This window comes from Marmota monax, unplaced genomic scaffold, assembly GCF_021218885.2.
Source record: "Marmota monax isolate L192 unplaced genomic scaffold, Marmota_monax_Labrador192_F-V1.1 WCK01_AAM20220418_F8-fsc00133, whole genome shotgun sequence".
NCBI classification, from domain to species: Eukaryota; Metazoa; Chordata; class Mammalia; order Rodentia; family Sciuridae; genus Marmota; species Marmota monax.
This window is the reverse complement of record NW_026694821.1, coordinates 2,178,822-2,184,687: the sequence shown is the minus strand read 5'-3', so window position 1 is coordinate 2,184,687 and position 5,866 is coordinate 2,178,822. Positions and strand designations below refer to the sequence as shown.

Genomic DNA, 5,866 nt, shown 5'->3' with positions numbered 1-5,866 from the left:
GAGAGGAGGAAAATGAAACTCAAGGAGATTAAGTTATCTTTCCCAAGGTCACATGCCCAGTGAACAAGTGAAATTCAAATCCAGATCTGTTTTGCTTCAGAGCCTAATGATTTTTCTCCTCAAAGCCTCAGCCCCATAGAGGAATCAGTGATGCAGAAGCCAAAGTGAAAATTTCAGGTCTTTTTATTTCTGGTTTGCTTCAATGATAAAACATGGTTTAAGCGTTGTAAAAAATAGTACTAGAGAAGTCAGAATAATGGTGACATTATTCAATTTTCTGCCATCGTTTAGAAAAGTGAATTCTGACAACTAAAATTCCCTTTTCCTCCCATTCTTGCTTCTTCCCTCCCCCTTTCTCTCCCTACTTTCCTGCCTCCTGTCCTTCCCTGCATCCCTCCCTGATGATCTGAAAGGGCCCTCTATGTAGGACCAGTATTGCATGTGACTCTTCCCCAGAACTCATTATCAATACATACTCCGCCCATGCCTAGGCCTGGCTTGTCAACTTGCTACTGGTCTGGCAATGAATGAATGCTGGGATTTCGCACAGCCATTCCTTACAACTGGCACTAGTCATGACGACTGGTGTGGTTGCTATAACTGCAGCAGTTCATATCAAGAATGGGCATGTGGGCAGCTGCTCACTAACGGTGGTCAGCACTCTCCAGCTCATTGTCCTCTGACAGGCTGAAAGCAGCCAGTGGTGGTAGAGTTTGCCCCTCTGAGGGTCACGGGCTCTGTGTCCAAACGTGAAGGAAAGAATTCTACTGAGGGTCCCAGGCAAGATCAGATGACTGCCTCTGGTCAACACACCAAGAGAAGTTAGAGAGGCAGCGATGGGTTTCTTGTCCCAGCTCCACTCTCAGTGTCCTGGGTGACTGCTGGCTCCTCCCTCAACCTCAAGCCAGACTGGCCTCAGTTTCCTCATCTCCATGTGGGGAGAATTAGTCCAGATGAGCACATGCTTCTGCATGAAGATAGTGTTAGAAAGCATTGCTGCTCAGGGAGGGAACTCGGGGACTCTCTCTGCCTGGCCTATTCTGTTTCACCGGAAAGGTGGAAATGATTTGTCTTGGCTTTGGCCAGCCCTTGGGGCTCTGTCCTGCTGGTGAAGGGTTGCTTTCTGGTGGTCTAGCTTTGCAGCACCTGGGCACAGGTAAGCCTGCTTAATTCTGGGGCTCAGTGGTTAGCAAGCCCACCTGGCTAACAGTCTTCCCATCTGCCTTTCATAATAAAAGTACCATCTTACTATATACCTGACTACTATGTTTGATTTCTGATTGCTCAGAATAGGACTGCTATATGTCCAGAGACCCCTACGCAGCCCACCTCTAGGTTTATACCCAAAGGACTTAAAATAAGCATACTACATTGTGTACAACTAAAAGAAATATTTTTTTAAAAAGAATAAATCATGGCCAGCTGGTTTAAAGAGAGGCTCAGAAAGGATGCACATGCGTGCTCCTCACCCTGCAGTTTTAAAGCTCTTTCCTGTTCTGCGCTGCAAGAAGCCAGCTCCTGGGTCTTTGGTACCTGGAAATTGAGAGCTGCTTCTGGCCCCGGAGGCTGTGCCCGCAGCTCTGTGGCTGTCACCATGCCACAAAATGAATATACTGAATTACACCATAAATATGGATATCATTTGGATTACCATGAGAAAAAAAGAAGAAAAGTGGAGAACATTCAAAGAAGGCAAAAAAAAAAAAAAAAAAAAAAGATTGGTCTGAAGGCCAAACTCTACCACACACATCGCGGTGCGGAGAAAATACAAATGAAAAAGATGCATGAAAAGAGAAATACCAAACAAAAGAATGGCTGAAAAGACTCCCCAGGGAGCAGTACCAGCCTATCTCCTGGACAGAGAGGGACAGACCCAAGTGAAAGTACTTTCCACAAGATTAAACAAAAGTGAAAAGAGAAGGGGGGGGAGGAAGGGGAAGTCCCCCCTTCCCAAGGTTGGTGCCCAGGAAGAAACAGAAGTCTTAAAAGTGATTCAAACAGGAAAGAGAATAAAGAAGGCCTGGAAGAGGAGGGTTGCTCAAGTCTGCTCTGTTGGAGAAGGCTTTACAAGAAAACACCTAAACATGACAGATTCATCAGACCAATGGGCTTACGTCTCAAGAAGGCCCATGTAACACATCCTGAACTGAAAGCCACCTTTTGCCTACCCAATACTTGGGGTGAAAAAGAATCCTTCATCCCTACAATATACAACTTTGAGTGTTACTACCAAAGGTATAGTCACTGAGGTGAATGTGAGGGAGTTGGGCCTTGTAAGACAAAGAGGCAAAGTTATTTAGGGAAAATAGGCCCAGGTTACCAATAATCCTGAAAATGATATATGCATAAATGCAGTCTTAATGGTTTGACAGACGTTTTACACTCCTTCTAATTATGAAAGACTACAAATCAATCAGAAAAACCACCATTACTGTGATGTTTCTGAATACTACCAAACAGCCTTACATTTCTGCAGTCATTAAGAGAACTATTTATTAAACTGTAATAAATAAATAAATAAATAAATAAATAAATATAAAAGAAGAAGAAATCATGACCAGTCCTTGGTCACCCAGTGGTCATCTTGGGAAGGCTGGCCTATCACATTTTATTGTGAGAATTACATTTACTTCTTAATGTTAAACATGTTATTGGGTCTTTCTACAAGTTTATTGTCTGTCTTCATTTATAAGCAGCCCAATCCTGACCTACTTGAGTAAGATATAACAGTAGATGGGGCCCAGTCAGCTGGCTAGCAGACAAGTTGGCTCAGTGATGAGCAACCTCCTGAGACTCAGATTTTGCTTTGCTCCAAGGCTTCAGTGTTCTGGGGTTTCTTTATCACTTGCTTTAAAAATAACTTCTTGCAAAAAAATATTTCTGAAGATCACAAACACATGCACAAGCAACAGTTCAGACACCTCACTAACCACACCACAAAGCAAAGCAAAACAAGAAAACAGTTTGAGAAGCATGCCTGTGACACCAGGAGGGAGAAACAAGGACCCTGCGGTTGCAGCAGAGCCCCAGGAGGCCCTGCAAGATGCGAATGCAGAACTCACATTAGGCTCACATTAGCAAGCACTGTCACCTCAAGGCCAAGTGCTTGAGCAATGTATGCAGGAAGGAAAGCCTGCCTGTCGTCCTGCAGCAGGGTAGGTGACAGCATCAGAGAGTCTATAATTAAAGGGCTAAGAAGAACAACAAGTGGTCTCAATGATTTCTGCAAGAGAAAGTATTTACATTGCATAACAGAGCAAGAATAGGCCCCTGCCCGTTCCCTGCTGTTATCTTGGCATTGCATGTCTTCATAAGGCTTTAACCGCCATGCCATGTACTGGTGGCAGAGTCACATCTTTTCCCTGTTTGCCCAGGAGGACATTTGTCTTCTTAATTGAAGCACGTGAAAGTTCCTGCTTCCACTACCAGAAGCTGAAACCAAATATTAAAACAAACCTTTCTCTAATCGCTTTTGTCTGAGGCTGTTTGTGCTGGTAACCTCTGTTTGTCTATGTTCGGCGCCACTGTCGTAAGGAGCCGTTGTGTATTTACACACCTGTGCCTTTCTAAAAGATCACTTGCTCATTTCCTAATTTGTCCACTTAACAAACATTTACCCGTCACTCTGTTCCTGATCCCAGATTAGGCCCTAGGGACACATAGATGGCAGGGTCTTTCCCCTCCAGCAGTTCCTGCTTCCAGAGGAACAGAGGTGAAGGGGGTCACTGGGGTGGGTCTGTGTAAATGCAAAGGCAGGAGCCAGGCTCCTGGCACCACTGAGTGGGACGCTGATGGGAAAAATGTCAGAGAGGAGATAACCATGGAGCTGGGCAGTGAAGGATGAGTAGTTTCTAGGCTGGGTGCACTGGGGATGCAGGGAGGGTGGAGGGGAAAGGGCTGGGATGACATTTTCACTTCTGAGCATGGTGAGAAGGAAGGAGACTTTTTGGTCTACATTAAGCATTAATTTCAATTTTATTTTTTTGGTACTCGGGATTGAACCATTGGCACTTAACCACCAAGTCATATCCCCAGATCTTTTTCATATTTTATTTAGAGACAAGGTCTCACTGAGTTGCTTAGGGCCTCACTAGGTTGCTGAGGCTGACTTTGAACTCCTAATCCTCTTGGCTCAGTCTCCCAAGCTGCTGGGATTACAGGCATGCGCCACACTAAGTATTTTTGAAGAAAGTGCTTTCTTACAAAAGCAAAAATAACCATGTCCACTAGAGTCTGCATCTTAACAAAGGTCACTGTTGCTGATCTTTAGTGCAAAGGCAAATAACTGCAGGAGGGTCCAGCAACTTTGGGACAGAGGGGCTGCTTGCAATCTGTCATAAGCAGGGAGACAGCATAGGGGATTCTTTAGGAGGGAGCTGTTGTCTCACCTTCTCTTGAAGGCCTGTGGCAGGTTAACTCTGCAGCTCAAGGCAGAACTCCTACCATGATGACTCCCAGGCAGTGTCCTCTGGCACTTGGAGGAATGAAAGAGAGGTGGAAATCCCACTGGAAGCCACACTAGTGGAACCATTTGTGTGTCCCCCAAACCTCAGCCCTCAGACCTCCCCTGTAGATTTCTTCTCTTTAGTGCCTCTCAAAGCCTAATGCTAAGTATACACCAGGTGTTCAATACATGTTTGTTTGATCAACCAACTGAGTGACCACGAAGTTGAGGTGAAGACTAAGTTGGGGGCTGGATATAGCTCAGCTGGTAGAATGCTTGCCTCACATGCATAAGACCCTGGGTTCAATCCCCAGCACCACACACACAAAACAAAAACAAAACAAAATCTAAAAACCTAAGTTGGATTCTCCTTAAGGACATCCACACCAGCCATAATTGTGCATAATTGTGCCACAACTCTATTTGCCCAAAGCTTCCAGTCTCAACTTGTGTGGTGAAATTATAACCATGAGATTGAATTTATTTATCATTTGGCTTTGCAGGTGTATTTTAAATACTTTCTTACAACAGGATGGTCAAATCCACAGATTGTTAAAAACCAGATAATCCTGAAAATGTCACAGACTGCCAGGCTCCACAGCACAGTGTATTCTGTGCTACTGTCTGGCCCTTCTCACTAGCTAACACACACACCCCATCACTGACATCTGAGGCTGGGGTCTCCACTACAGAAGACACTGCCAGGGCAGTCGCTGGCTTGTGGGTGGGCTGGGGGTGCAGCAGCTCATCAACTGGAAAGGAGTTGAGGGCTGCAGCAGAAATAAGCCAGGAAAGTGCCAATGGTAGGAACACATTCAATCCACACCTGTGCCACGTGTCACGGATTTAGGACAGCATTCTGACCCTAATTTTCAAGTCTGCTATTGTTGCTATGTTCATCCAATCTGCTTCCCATTTTCATTTCTTAAAACTAAACAATTAGAATGGACTCACTTAAAGGACTCAACTCATCTGCAGTTCTTTCCTTGGATCCTTTTTTTTTTTTCTCAAGACACCTCATTTTTTTTTCCTGGTGTGCTCTTATCATATGACTCCCTCATGCTGTTTCATCTTCTCAGAGCAAGATTCTGAGCAGGGCCCTGAGAAATCTTTCAAAAGCAACCTCAGTCTGAAGCTGGGGAGGCAGAAAAGATCAAGGCCTGGGGCACCGTCTTCTCAGCCCTGTTCTGATAGGAATCTAGCAGCCCAGCCTCCTTTAGTTAGCTGCTGACCCCACTCCCCAGCCCACAGGCACCAACATCAGGGAGATAAGCCAGACTCTCACTCAACGATGTGACAGGAGGCTGGGCACTGGTCATGGTTTCAATACCCTTTGTCTTCACTGGAACTCATGCTGAGGCCTGGTCCTCAGCATGATTATTGGAAGGTGGGAACTTATGAGAGGTGTTTGGTCCATGGTGG

The 5,866-nt window shown here is 45.2% G+C and overlaps 1 pseudogene; it reads left to right on the top strand.

Moving 5' to 3' along the window:
* Nucleotides 1-1,594: 1,594 nt before the first annotated feature.
* LOC124080181 (ribosome biogenesis protein NSA2 homolog) lies at nt 1,595-2,369 on the top strand (annotated as a pseudogene).
* The last annotated feature ends 3,497 nt before the right edge of the window (nt 2,370-5,866 follow it).